Below are 14,502 nucleotides of genomic sequence, written 5' to 3'. Positions count from 1 at the left end.
TGATGGAATCACACTAATATTCAAATCAATAGAATTTAGCCTTCTAACTCAGAGCCATTTTTTGAAAATTTTCTGAAGTACAAATCGCCTTAGCTATCCTTTTGAAGCTGTTCACATACTATAAAAAAGAGATCCCATAAATAAATTAAAGACAGGTATAAGACTTGGTCATATATCTATACCTAAGTTCCTGCTGGTGGACTAACTCTGCCGGGCAGAAATCTTTGGTGCCTGACACTGAGCTCTGCGCTGGGTTTGGATGAGCGGGCTGGGATGCGGCACCGAGTTCCTGTAAGGAATAAAACCTCATTGCATTCTCTCAGCTCCGCTCCAACAGCCTCTGAGAGTCTGGCAAAGGAAGTCATGGGACAGGGTAATACAAACTGTTTAAAGTGAATGTTTGGAGCCTAAAATGTTCTGGAAGTGAAACTGGGATTTTTGCTTTCAACTAAAAGTAGAGACCCTTGTTGATCACCTATACCAGAACTCATAGTGGGTGCACCTGTAGGTATTTGTGATGTAGGTTGTGGGATGAACTCACTTGTTAACTCCACCTGATCCAGCACATGCTCTAATCAGTGGAAAAGACTGTCCTTTATCATAATAGACGTTGAATCAAACCAACTGCTGATTAGTAATGAGTAGTTACAGTTTTAGAAAAAGAGAACATGACTAGTCGTGTTGATGAATCTTCAGGATGCTGGAGTGTGATACGGCGTTAACATTTGTGAAAGCTTTTAAGCAGTTTATTCCTATTAAAAAAAATAAAGTGAAAGTTAAATCGCTCTCTTTTGTCTTGTCACTTTTGCTCCAGAATCTCCTTCTGACAAACAAGTTTGTTTGGAAACTTGCTTTTACTAAAGTAAAATCGTTGCCCTCGTTTAGGAGCTGTGCAGGGTGAGAGGAACAGGAAGATGAGCAAGTGCCACATCCTTGTGTGACACCTGTGACTTCCACCGGAGGTTAATTCGAATGAACCTCTGGCCTTTTGTTTGTCAACCATTGCCTTTGAAGATCACGTGCCTCTACTCGTATTGAATAGATCATGCCTCTTGTGGCAGTAGCTTCTTACTTCTCTGATACACAAAAGTAATTATGTGCACTGCTACTTGTACATCGTAAATCTGATTCTTATGGCCCGCACGTGTGGCCTAAAAGTAGCTCGAGTTTTATGTTCAGTCTTCTTTTTCTTTTTTTTTTATTTTTTGCCATTAGGTGCAGAAGCTTGCTTTATAGGCTTAAATGTTTCTGTATCTAGGCTGTAATGGCAGAGCATATGTGATTTCTTTATTTCTCAAATGGAACTTAGGAACAGAGGAGGAAAAAATAGCTGCTGCTTTCCCTATGTTATACTTTCCTTCATATTTCAGTGAAATGCCATTTAGCGTGCAGGGTATTTTTTCCAGGTCCTTTATAGATGTGTGAGTAGTTTTTATTACCCGTGCCTGTTATCTAGCATCTTTCTGTTTACAAGAACTTGTAAACTATGAACAAGAAGTTAGAAACCACGGATATCACATTGGAGCAGGGTTCCATGTCATAGAGTGTATTTAATTTGATGTGAGCCAGCATTAAATACCTATAAAGATCCGTTCCTGAAGAACGGTGTGGTGGCAAGCAGCATCTCTCAGAGGGTATTTGTAATGCTCTTCCCACTGAGCACCTATTCCTATTCAGCTCCTTGTTAACCACGAAATCCAGAGGGAAATCTGGAAAGTAAAGCATTCACAGTAGAAGTTTGTAAACTGGGACAAAAATTTTCACTCTTGTGCAGGTCCTCATTGAAGATAATGCACCACTGTTTTCTCAAAATAGTAGTTTCTGTGGGATAGGAATGCAAATGGCAGAGCTGTATCCCTGGAAGCATTTTCTTCCAAAAAGTACTTAAGATTAATATTAAATAAGCAGCAAAACCCGATCTGCTAGTGTGATGCTGAGGCAAAGGCATTCAAAACAACCTTTGGCTATAGAAGCAAGTGAATAGTGCTAGGAGTAAGGAATTATTAATGCAATTACCTCATAAATGGTCTTAGCAAGCACTTTATTGAGATACTTTATACAATCAATGGTTTGGTTTTTTGTTGAGTGGTTTGGGGGTTTTTTTCTTGTTTGGTTTTGTTTTTTTTAAAAAAAAACCTTGGCTTAAAAAATGAGATTTTTAAAAGTTGAATCTTTTAATTTATACCTCTCCTTCGCCAAAAAGTCAAGCAGTAACTTGGTCAGGATGCAGTAAGCTACGTGGGAGATGGTTACTGGTAGCCAAGAGTTACTGTTGGTAACAGATGCTTAACAGACAGACGACATCGTTCCAAACCAAACGGAAATTCAGGCCAGAATCAAAACATGTTTTCAATAGTGATTTTTATATCCATTATTTCAAACCTTTGCTCAAAATAGCTTTTTTTAATCACATGCTCTTTATCACTCTTACTCTGTAAGAAGCTCCTAATTCTGCAGCTGCAGAGTGAAAACTGTACTTTGTTTCATCAAAGAACATAAGCTGCTTTAGTTTCAAAACTCCTGAGCAGCTATAACATAGTCATGATCCAAGGTACTGGTACTCGCTTCTCTACAACATGTGGTCCTCAGCCAGCCTAACCAGGGTTAGAGCGTGCCCAAGACATTTCTCGGTAAGTTATACTATACAATCAATGAAAACTTGTAGTAGTAACACTTGCATGATTAGTTCATTCAGTAGTTCGTAGAATTATGAATGCTTGAAAAAAAAAAAAAAAACCAACAAAAAAACAACCAAAACATCATTTCAGTGAAGATCCAGCTTTATTGGTTCTGTATTTTGTCCTAGAAAAAAAACCTGAATTGATGTCCATGCTGCCTGCTGTCTATGTGCTTACTATACCTAATAACTACTTATTTTTGCTAGTGAATTACGTCATGAAAATTACCTTAATCTTTTTTTTTCAGTGAAGAAAGGCGATAGGTTCAATCGGTCAGTCACTAGATCTCTTGAAATTAGAAACATTTCCTTTTATGCTTGAATAAGCACAGGAAAAAATATTGGCCGTTCCACCCAGATAACATTTTCCACTTTATTTCTTTGTCATCAATACGTGATTTTCTGTCAAAGTTTCTAGCTTGTTGATTTAATGGAGCGTATGTGTGTGTCCTGTGGAATTTGAGAAAAGTTCCGTGGAGTGTAGAGGAGCAAGGACAGGACAGCGATGAGTGTAAAATACATAGGTGCTCTTTGGTGTATATATGCATATAGGGCATTTGCAGTTTGGGAAAAGTAGTGAGAGCAGCATGGTTATACTTTTCAATAAGTTTTCACAAGAATTCAAAGTACTTTCTAATGCAGATATTTCCTCAACTGTCAGCATAACACACTATGGGGGCCATGGAGAAATGTTATCCAGGGAAACCCTGGTCTAAATAGTTCCACAGATTCCTCCTCTCAGAGATGTTGATTCATATTCATGAATAAAACGCGGTATTATTTCTTGAACATTCCCAGCATATCTCTCTGTCATGTCAGATTTGTTTTGGGACCATGCAGATTAGATCAAATCTACTTTTCGTTAGATTTCAAGGGTCACATTTTGAGATACAGGTTATTATTCATGTAGGAGTTAAATCTTAGTTTATTAAAAAAAAAAAAAAAACACCAAAAAAAAACCCCAGCCCACAAAAAAACAACCTGGTAAAACATTGCTTCTAATTAAGAGGTAGTAACTGCTCCACAACCACTTTATGCTCCTCTTCCCAGGAATGTTTCTGTCCTTGCAGTCCCCGGATGACCACGCCAGACCAGACTGGATGGACCTCGGTCCTTTCCCTTTTCCCTCTAGCATCTCTAAATAATGATATTAAAAGCAATGTCTAGGAGTTTCTGAGGGAGTTTTAACTGGAAATACTAATGACGTGACATACGGGGCAGCTCTTCTCCTGGCGGGGAGGTGGGAGGAAGTTAAAAAAGAGAGTAGGGGATGCAGAAGAAGAAGAAGAAATAAAATAGTAAAATAAAATTGTTGTTACTAAGATAAATATTTTTGTTATTGCTTACCTTTACCAGTGTTTTTTTTAGTACTAAAATGCATTCCCTTACTTAAGGTTAAAGCACTTTTGTCAAATACCCAGTTCTTGCAAAACACATTCTAGAAAAACATTGTAGTCTGGACTTTTATAACAATAGGGCAAACAAATAGCAAAAGAAGACACAGATAATTGAGTATACAAATGAAAAGAGGCCAAACAAATGAGAAGAATACTGTATTTTCAAGGTTCTAGGGTATTTTTAAAAGAAATATATGCTTACAAGTAGAACAAACGCTAAATTTCCCCTTTATATAGTGAATTTAACTTCAGTCATGTACAAAGTTTGTATGATATTTGACTTCTTGGAGCGAATAACCAGATCTTTATTTGAAGAAGAGATCATTGTCATTTTTTAAACTGTTTTAAAACAAATTATTTGTTTTCAGACATAGCAGATTAGCATAGTGTCAGAGCCCTGTGCTCATGCTTTTTCAGTAACTGAAATTCAGCGTCTGGCACCTGCCGTTGTGGGCCCTTTAACCCTTCATAAGTAGTTCTGCCGCATTCTAGGAATCCCGTTGACATCTATGGCACGGGAGTGCTTGGGGTGGTTGGGTTTTTGGAAGACTGTACAGTTGGGCAGAATTTTACAGCCCTATATACTAGTCTGGTCTTGATTTTGAAAGCTGCAGCTGAGTGGGCAATTTTCACCATAATCCTTGAAAGGAATCAACAATTAAAATAATGATTTACCGGATCAAGTCGTCTTTTCCTTTTAGGAAAGAGATTTTCCTGCTGTCATAGAGTGAAATGATTAGAGTCTTTAAAAACGAGAAGTTTACAAATTGGTGCATTTTAGAAGACTAGAATTTGCAGGCATATCGTATGTAAAACCAGGATTTATTCCTTATACTCTTAGCCAAATGTTCTGGGTAGTTGCTGAATAATAATGCAAAAGAAAAAGGTAATGGTCAAGTGTTTAGTGTAGCAGCATTGCTTACTTATGCTATTTGTGAATTTATAGTGTAGTGGCCAGTATTTTAGAGGTGAATCTGCGTGATGTGTGGTACCAGGAGAAAAAGGAGAATTATTTTAGGTTTGTTTTGGGTTTTTTTTTTTGTGGGTTTGTTGTTATTTTTTTTTTCTGGATACACTAGAGCACTCTCTGTAATAATAATAAATTAAAATTACGCTTATTATTATTTTATTTCTATGGCTTTTATTATTTATTTAATATTCCCTGGTATATTCTGGCACTTCAGTTTCAGTGCTGTCGTACAGAAATATGTGTGTTTATCAGCTAGAGATTTAGAGGGTTAAACTTTCTTTCAGCTAATTGTTTGTGTACAATGTAGTGATCGAGCTCCCCCTAGTGTATTAAAAATCCCCCAAAGATTTAATCAAGTATTTAATGAATTAATAAAATGGGAAAATGCATTTTTGTGAGAGATGTAATATAACACCCTGTTCCATTGAAAAACTTCACCACAGTTTTTAGAAAGGAGGAAAAATTCCCTTTTTTTCCTGAGTACTTTCTACTACAGTTTTCCAGCGAAATGAAATGTGTTATGTTTATTAAAGAAATTTGTCATAAATTTGCTACTAGGAAATAAGGCTTCTGAAATGTTTCTGGAAACCCTAGAATGCGTTACTGAGTTCTGGGAATGACTGCAAATTTACTAACTTTCTGTCCTCTTAGAAATAAGATTTGTGTCAAACTGAACTGTTTAGAGCAGCTCTTTCTAAAATGAAAGTGTTTGGAGAAATCCTCTTTCTTTTTGTAGCTGTTATACTCTATGCATCTAATGAAATCATAAACGGAAAATTATAGCTTCATTCTAGGGAATGTGAAGACTTACTCCAACAGATGGCATCAAAACACCGGTCTGAACTATATGATTGCTGATTGTTAATTGCTTCTGTAAAACAATCCTTTTAAACAGAGTAATGCATTTTATCATACAGATTATAGTTCTACGCATTTTGGTTTTTCAGTATGTGTTAACATTTTCTCCTCCAGTGTAAGATTTAGTGTTTGCATAATTATCGGATTAAACAACAGTGACTCAATTTTTTTTTTTTAAAGAAACGAGGACAAGAAGATAGAGAATTATGAATCACGATTTCTGTTTATTCAGAAATGCTAAATTACTGTACAAGTATGAGCTTTTATTATGCACAAAACAAACGGAGCAAGATGCCCTTAAGTGCAAAAACAATTACCTAGTCCAGCTTTCTTCCCTCAAGAAACTCCCCGTGACGTTAGTGGAAGCCTTGACTGTGTAAGGAAAGCAGAGTGCAAAAAGATACTCTACCATATCCATTAATCATTATGAAATCAATACCCCTGATTATCCATTTGTATTGTTCTTGCACCGTAAGGGCTGGGTATTTTACGCAAAGCTAAACGAACGGGGAAATTCTTTTAGCTGACTCGGTTAGTCCAGCAGGAATGATGTGGGGAATTACAGGAGAGTTTGTTTGGTGGAGTTGTTCTCTTGTTTCTAATGTAGTCAGCGGGAGTGTTGCAGAGCAGCATCCTCAGGTTGGAGGAGTCAGGAGCCTGCACCTTTCTGGTGCTTTCTGCCCTTAAACCGGTGGAGAGTTGTCTGGTTCCGATGGAGGATCGCATCGAGTTCGCCAGTTGCCATTCAGGTTGTGGTGCGCTGTTTTCTCATAAAGGACTCTTGTGACCTTGCCTGGGTGAGTGTTGCCTTTTACCTCGAGATAATGGAGGTAGCCACAACAGGGAGAAAATCAGGCTAGGAAAATAAATTTAAAAATAGCTGCGCATACTTTCAGGACTTCTACTCCAGGCTGTCTTTTGTTGTGATATTATGTTATTATACGTTTTAAAATGCCTATTATATCTAGAATGTGTAATTATATTAATATCATAACCGTATTGTAATCAGTATGCAGCTGTCTGCTAAATGGGATATCGGGCCTGCAATAATGTGCCATTAAGTGGCCTTCATGGCAACCTGTGACGAAAAGGGATGTGTGACGGTTGTGTCCCGCAGTCTGCTTTACCCCAGTGGATCGCGAGGGGCTGTGCTGGAAAGGAGCACTCTTACGTCAAAGTGGGGTGGGTTATGTTTCTGTTTGGGGTACAGTGGAAGCCAGACAGTGAAAAGGATTTTCTCCTTCTGCAGTGAAGCTGTCTGTGTGTACAAAATTTTTGACCTAATGGTTCTAGAAAGGTGGGTAGATGCAAATCTGCCCATTGACTTCCATCCTTCGCTAGCACATCCTAATGATCTTTATGCAGAGCAGTAAATGGATAACAGGCAATTCCCAGAGAGTTTTAGTATCATTAGCTTATTTGATGGTGTTTGTGACATTGGGAAATAGCTAGATGTATTGATGAGGAAAAATAAATTGTCCTGTCCTTAGCAGTCTAAAAGATACTTTATCTGAACAGCCTAGGGACCGCCTGGTATCGAATTGTTGAGTGACATAGGTGTGCTGGGGGTATGGTTTGACCAGCTCATGGTCCTTCCCTAGGTTACTCCTCTCATGGCACAGGAACTTGAAGCCACTTGAGAAGGGTCAGTAAGCTGGAAGCAGTAAGTTTTGTCTAGAACAATTTAGGAAGTCCTTCGTCTGTTCTTAGAGTACATTTAAATACTCTACAAAAGCTTTTTCCATAATATTAGAAGAGAACAACAAAAAAGAAACAAGGAATTCTTCAATGCACTCTTATAAAATAAGAGGGTTTTTTTTATTTTACCGTATTTTATTTTACCATAAGATGCTACAACTGGGTAAACTGAGGTAAGGGTTAATGGCGGGGTTTTCAAGAGGTTTCAATTCCCCCATCTTTCCTTGAAATGGGATTGCTAAGGGACAGGAGAGCAAAATGCATCTATATGACTGAGACTATAGCAGTCTCTAATCTGAGCCTTGGACTTGTGCATTAATGCTATTATATTATTCATTTGTCTAAAACTTCACTTACAGTTACAAACCTTTCAATCTGCCATATAATGCAGCACCACAAACGCTTGCAAAGTGGGGTTATCTGTTTTCCAGGTAATTTGGAACGGGCCACGATCAGCTTCATGCCAATTAAGCAGAAACTGGATTAGCCAGTGTCAGGGTCCGTTACGGAAGCTGCTGTCTTCGAAGCTGGCCAACGTGTTACCCAGAACGTAGATGTGTGAAGTTGGATCTCTGAAACCTTTTGTAAGAAACCTGCTTTTCGAAAGGTTGAAGAACGAGTAGGTACTTAGCATTTCTCAAGTCAGGCCACTTACTGTGGTGAAAGAATAAGGATTTTACAGTCAAACAAAAAGAGTGGTGGGAATAAAAACAAATCCAAATTAAGTTACATTCTGTTTTCACTTTCTAAAGATCAAAAACAGTTTACTTATTGAGGCATGGAACCTGCTATAGACTGATGCTGACTGTATGTTTACGTTGCATATGTGCAGAATTCATGTCTAGTACCATCTGTTGTCACATCCATACTACCTGTGTGTACCGACATGGTGGAGAGAGAGTTAAGCTGATGTTGGTGAATTTTCAAAAAAAAAAAACCAAAAACAACAAAAACCCAACCCAAAACCCCATGAAGAAATGAATGACTTGCCCGCAGTGTTGCTTATGCTGGTAAAAGAGCTGATACCACAAGTGAAGGCTCTTTTATTGTTTACATGTTTTTAAGCAAATTAATTATTTCATATGTAAAATCACAAAACTGTCATATTAAACAAGGTGTTACTAAATAATTTTGGATGCTCATTCAAAGGGGAATAATCTGTTAGCATCACAGAAAGGATTCATAATTAACAAGGCAGCAGAGGTAGGCCTGCCTGCTGGGCTGTAAGAAATTGTAGAAACAGGCTGTTTCACTGATTTTCATGAAAAGCTATTTTACCCAAGAAATATAGTGTAAAATCAGAACTGTGGCAAGTACGTATTGAAACCAGATTATATTTTTAAAAGCGGTGAAGTTTCTTTACTGACTTTGCTTAATACAGAGCAGGTCTTTTCTGTACATCATGTTTCTGTGTTATGTTCCAGGCGTTACACACAACTGGTTCAGATCTGTTTTCAGGCTGGTGAGACTTTTCTACTTCAGCATCTTCAGTAAATCTGTGAATTTCTGGGTTTGATGAAACTGAGAAGTTTGGAAGGGGGAAACTGGTGGATTAGAGTGTTGGTGTGGGGGGACCCAGACCAACTCCTCCCTCGATGAGGACGTTCTTGCTCATTTCATGATGTGGTCAAGATGAGTGGCCTTGGCTTAGGCAATGAAATACCATAATCCTTTTTATTAAAAATAATAATAATCACGATACTATAAATTAATTTTATTCAGAGGGTCTCCAGTGTTAGAAATTGCTATCTTTCATTATGCAATTGTTTTTAAGAAGTTACTTTTATTATCTCTAATCTTTAGGGATTTGGGGGTTTCTTTTGTTTACCTTTTAAAAGCTGTCTTAATGAGGTTGTTTTATAGCAGAATTGTCAGCTTTTCTTAAATAGTGTTAGCTAGATTATTCTTTTCCAATTTCCTATCTGCTAATGCAGCTTTTTTCTATTACCAATTTTTAACAGGACTCCATATCACTGTTATTAGGATGTCACACACAAAAAATGCCAGTGATGTTTTGAGCATGGGTGTTTTATTGTGTTTATTTTTAAATACATTTCATGAGGTTCCCTGGACAGAATCAAATAAATGAATCCTGCAAACATCTTCATTATGGTGTAGCTAGAAAAGAAAGGAATCTGAATTAGGACTGTATTCTTAGCATAGTTCATAATAAGCGTTATCTTTATGACAAGCTTAAAGAACATAAATTGCTGAATCCCTAACAAAAAGCATTTGAAACAATCGGCTAATTAGGAAGGGGGGGAGAAAGAGCAATATTTGTTTTCCTTTGCAGTCTAGATAAATAACGCTTAACATGAATACATAACTTATTTTGAATGATCTGTTGTGTCAGTATCTGGCACGTCTTTTTCAGTGACAACAATTAAGGCTACGTGTAAATGGAAATGCAGACTATCTGTCATTGTCCATTTCCTGGTAGTGAAGCATGCAGTCTGCCTCCCAGCAAGATCGTTTTGCCAGGATGGGAGTGAGCTGGTCACAAAATGCATAGTTGATTATCTCATCGAAACACGCTAATCCTGGCAAAGCTAGCCACTATAGAAGCCCCATTGTTTGTAATAGGTCAGTTGTTACATGGCTTTCAAACCTGACTTTGGATATGCATTTTATATATTTACCTACTGAAGCAAAATGATATGTCACAATGCGAACCAAACTTGAGTGAAGAAGAAGATATATTAATCAGGATATTAATGGAAAAGAAAAGGAAAATACCCCCTCTCCAGAGAAAAGAGATGAGGCAGTCACAAACACGCGTTATTTGGCTCAGTAGAGGAATAACTGAAATTATACAGCCCAGACTACAGAACTGATCTGACTGCATGATCTTAACGCTTTCTTTGAATATTTAATTGCAGACAGAGTTCAGCACAAAATGCATTTGAAGAACACTAGTAAACATCCTCTTATATAATAATGTAGGAATTAGAGGATAGAGAAAATACCACAGTTTTGTATTTCTTAAAATGGAAAAGCTGCATTAGAAATCTGACAGCTTCTTCAGCGCTGCTCTGTTGGCAGCAAAGTGGAGTTTCCTGATGGAACGTTAAAAGCGATATACACAGAATGAGTGCTATAATTTTTCTAGCACACTAAGTTGGGTACAAAAAAATGTATAGAAACAATAGTTTGAAAATGAATTATAACTCTTAATAGTTTATGTTTTTCACTTAGCTGTTAGTGTATAATTGTGGGGGGGAATCTTTTTCAATTACAACATGGAAGACTTAGACATATGTTAGAGAATACCTGACGAAGTTATTAAATTTTGATTTAATTGTGAAGTCATTTTGTATTATCCTTCAAGTACTTTCCAATTTGTAATAAATAATTCTTGCTTAAGGAATCTTGACAAATTGCAACGGTTTCCTAACTAAATATATTTTACATATTTTCATCATGTAGGTTTGTGGTGATTGCAGGATGCTTGTTAATACCTTTCTAAATAATATAAAAATATAAAAAGGGTTAGATGATGTGAAAAATGTATGGAGAGTGGGAGGGAAGAAACATGTGGGGGGGAGAGAGAAAAGTTTCATCAAGGCCAAATGATATTCTTTAATTTTTAAATACTTTCACATAACAAAAATCAGAAATCTGTTTTTTCCTGCTGTTTTGTGAAGCCACAATAATCACCAAGAGGAGACACGGGCTTAAAGGACACAGTGTGCAATGGCCTTGCCAAGGTGGAACGTAATGACATCCTTTAACCTGAGACGGGGGGTTCAGTCCCAAAGACCTGACCTCAGACACGCATCTCTTGAGTTTTCTCCTGGGGTGACTGGCCCTTTCTTGCCCGAGATCCTTCGCCATCGGGCTGTAGGATTGCTGGCTGTGCCAGCACCACCTGAGGACTTGTGGAAATTCCTGTTGGCCACACCCTGTGCAAACCAGTGATAATTTCTGAGATCTTAAATTAAAGCAAAGCTTATCCTTGTCAACGTGTATCAAGTTAACGCCCTTCAGAGAAAGTGGGACTAGACAATGACTGCTTTTTCGAAAGAGAGATATGTGCTTTGTTACTGCTAGCAGGTGTTAGATCTCTTGAAACAGTAAGGAACATGCCACGAATATCCTGAAGGTCCTTAGCCCCCAGCTGCTGCCTGTCCCTGGGAGAGGAAGAAGCCAGGATTGTGCAGGTCACCTCACTGTGGAGGTAATTCCGCACAGGGGGCTGGGATTCTCTGCTTCGTGCGGATAAAGGATGTCTTCCCTGTCTGACTAGTTTGTGTGCGCTCTATTTTGAACAAGAACAGACTGGTAAACATGCTTAGTACTTTCACAGCATCTTCTTCCTTGGGGTCTCTCAGCACTTTATAAATTCAAATGAGTAATCTTCACAGTATAAATAACAAAGCAAGAAGCCGTTTCCAGATCTCTCGATGTGAACCTCTCAGGAAATCGTGGCTTGGTTTACTGTTGTGCGGTGATGCGGCCTCTCCCCATGTCTGTCCATGTTTCTGCCCAGTACCTTTGACGCTCGTTGGCTAACTCAGCCAGATTTGAAAGAAATGGAGCAGTATCAAATACACGTGTTCCAAAAAGTTTTGTGAATATTGGTGGTGATGTTCTGCACTTGGGCAAAGTTGGGCAGGTTGCAACCTTACGCAGCCTTTTTGGCAGCCAGTGGCCAGCCAGTGGCCGTGCTGTTTCCTAGTAGCCATGGCACATGCTGGGTCTTGCTCCTGGGAACGCCCTTCAAGAATGGGGACAAGGGAGCTTGGATTACCGGACTGGGTGCAGTCTTTAAGCAAAATAAAAAATGAATTCTTAAGAAAAAAGTAAGTTGCTCCGTAAGCAAGGAACCTAATTACATTGCAGTGTACATGCTGACGACACGATGCTGAATATAATGTATGTCAAAATATCTGCTATTTCCAGGAAAACTGACAGTCCAGTATATACTTCCAGTTTAATTGATAGCACCACTTTTCCATGTACAGAATTTTTAATCAATGTAAACTAAAAATTTCATTTCATAAGCTAGTTAAACTCCAGTTTTCAACAACCTAATTTTAAATAGGTGTTAAAAATGGAGAGACTTATTTTTGTAGTTAAATCTTTCTCCCTGAAGTGCCCCTAACGAGTAAGATCCTGTCCTGTGAATAGGAGACATAGAGTTTCTCCGGAATGTTTTCAGAGAATCAATTTTTAAGGAAAATTGATATTTTGATTTCTGCTGTTTCATGCTTTGTCAGCATGTTCCTTCACATTTTCCAACCACTCCTTCCAGAAAGTTACCAGAGAAAAAAGCCCCACATTCCTGTTCTTGCTGTCATGAGCTAGACCATGAAGGTTCTATTGGGTTGATGTAGGAAATCAGCAGGAAACATTTGCAAAGTAGAGAGAAGTATCTCATTAATGCTGTTGCAGTAATGAGACAGGCTTGAGTTATAAAGTTTACATCTGGATTGTCACTGAATTTCTGTGAGGTTTCAGGTCCAAGTACATACTTGGATCACATACTTGTGATTAAAGGTGTCAAAAAGCACGTGTAGATAAGTGGAATATTTTTGAAAGGTGAGTTGATTCTTACTTCAGTCTGACTTCATCTTAAATTGGATACAATCTATGTGTTCTTATGGTATATGTATTTGATGTAATTTCAAAGTGGTTTGATAAGTGCAGGATTAAACTAAAAATCACTGTTTACGTATGTGATGAAATATTTCCGTAAAAAAAAAAGTCCCTGAAAGGAGAATATAGCTGTTATTGAGAATTTACTTTTATAGCTGGTCAATCCACATTTCCCAATCTACCATGATTTTTCAGGAAGACCTTTCATTATCTTCTCGTGAGTTTTATTAAATAAATTTCTGGGATGTGTTAAGCTATCTTATTAGTATCTTAATTAATTATCTTAATATTATTAATTTCTCTGGACAATTTAAATGAAAACTGAACCTATACGTTGAAAAACAGATTTAAAACTAAAAATTAATAATTACTGCATTGAGTGCAAAGGATATGACCAAAGGCAAAGACACCCTGAGTCTATAAAGCCAAGCAGTTTGAATTCTGGTCCTTACTGTGGTATCACCTACAGAAAAGTCCTACTGAACTTGCTGTAAAAGTCCTCAACGCTCTAGAAGTTACTCGAAAAGTAGGAAAGTGGAATTACAGCTTCTGTATTTAATTATTCTCAGAATTCTGTAGCAAGGATGTAGTTATCAATTCAGATGATACAAAAATGCTCAGGGCTCATCATACTTTATAGACACGGGACCGTTTTAAGTCAACCTGTAGTTGTGACAAGATTTTTTGTGACCTGTTCTTTTCAAATTAAGATATAGGAAGTCACTAATGCCATAATGTAGCTAGAGGTTTGTTGTGCAAGATGAGAAAAAGCAGCAGCAGACTCTTTCCAATTGTCCATATAGATTTGAATATTAAATTATATTTTATTGGGCCATGCAGAATTGTCTTATTCTTAATCTTAACCACGAGGGCTTCAGAAGCGAAGTCTCCCAGCCACCCTGCGTACAATATTTTCTGTGGCCAGAGAAAAGATGGGTTTGGTGGAAGCTAGATGAGGCAAGTAGAAGTGTGCTGTCGGGTATTTTTTGCTCCAGGTTGGAAGTCTCTTATAATCCCAACGCGTGTCTGTGAACAGTATCAGGAGTAATCTGTGCAGTACAGGACTCTGTTTCCCGTGCTGTTGTTCTCTAGATAGAATTACAGTAGTAACTTTAGATAATGTTACATGCTGTGTAAATGCAACTAAATATTATTGTATAAGCAAAGTCTCACAAACATAAGGCCTCTGACAGCAACAGCGTTATGCCCTTTGCTAACAGGACAGATTGTGGGTTTGCACGTTTCCCCTAGAGCAGAAGCTTTATGAGTCCCCTGTGTTGCTATTGATGATTGGCAACATGATG

This window comes from Larus michahellis, chromosome 6 (genome assembly GCF_964199755.1).
Source record: "Larus michahellis chromosome 6, bLarMic1.1, whole genome shotgun sequence".
NCBI classification, from domain to species: Eukaryota; Metazoa; Chordata; class Aves; order Charadriiformes; family Laridae; genus Larus; species Larus michahellis.
Note: the sequence above shows the minus strand (reverse complement) of the source record.